Source organism: Oryx dammah, unplaced genomic scaffold (genome assembly GCF_014754425.2).
Source record: "Oryx dammah isolate SB20612 unplaced genomic scaffold, SCBI_Odam_1.1 HiC_scaffold_26, whole genome shotgun sequence".
Taxonomy (NCBI): Eukaryota; Metazoa; Chordata; class Mammalia; order Artiodactyla; family Bovidae; genus Oryx; species Oryx dammah.
Genome location: NW_024070210.1, coordinates 13971198 through 13971594, shown reverse-complemented (window position 1 = coordinate 13971594; position 397 = coordinate 13971198). Strand labels below are relative to the sequence as shown.

At 49.1% G+C, this 397-nt stretch overlaps 1 protein-coding gene across 2 annotated transcripts in view; it reads left to right on the top strand.

Moving 5' to 3' along the window:
- The window catches only part of ADCK1 (aarF domain containing kinase 1), a 138694-nt gene that overhangs the window by 62722 nt on the left and 75575 nt on the right, over positions 1–397 (top strand). The gene's annotated exons all lie outside the window — the stretch shown is intronic.

Below are 397 nucleotides of genomic sequence, written 5' to 3'. Positions count from 1 at the left end.
GTGTGAATGTGTACAAGGAGACTGAAGGTGATTGATGGTGTGTGTGTGTATGTGTGTGTACCAGGAGACTGAAGGTGAATGATGGGATGTGTGTGTGTGTATGTGTGTGTGTGTACCAGGAGACTGAAGGTGATTGATGGTGTGTGTGTGTGTGTGTGTGTGTGTGTACCTGGACACTGAAGGTGATTGATGGGGGGTGTGTGTGTGTACCAGGAGACTGAAGGTGATTGATGGTGTGTGTGTGTGTGTGTGTGTGTGTGTGTGTGTGTGTGTACCTGGACACTGAAGGTGATTGATGGGGTGTGTGTGTGTGTACCAGGAGACTGAAGGTGATTGATGGTGTGTGTGTGTGTGTGTGTGTGTGTGTACCAGGAGACTGAAGGTGATTGATGGGGTG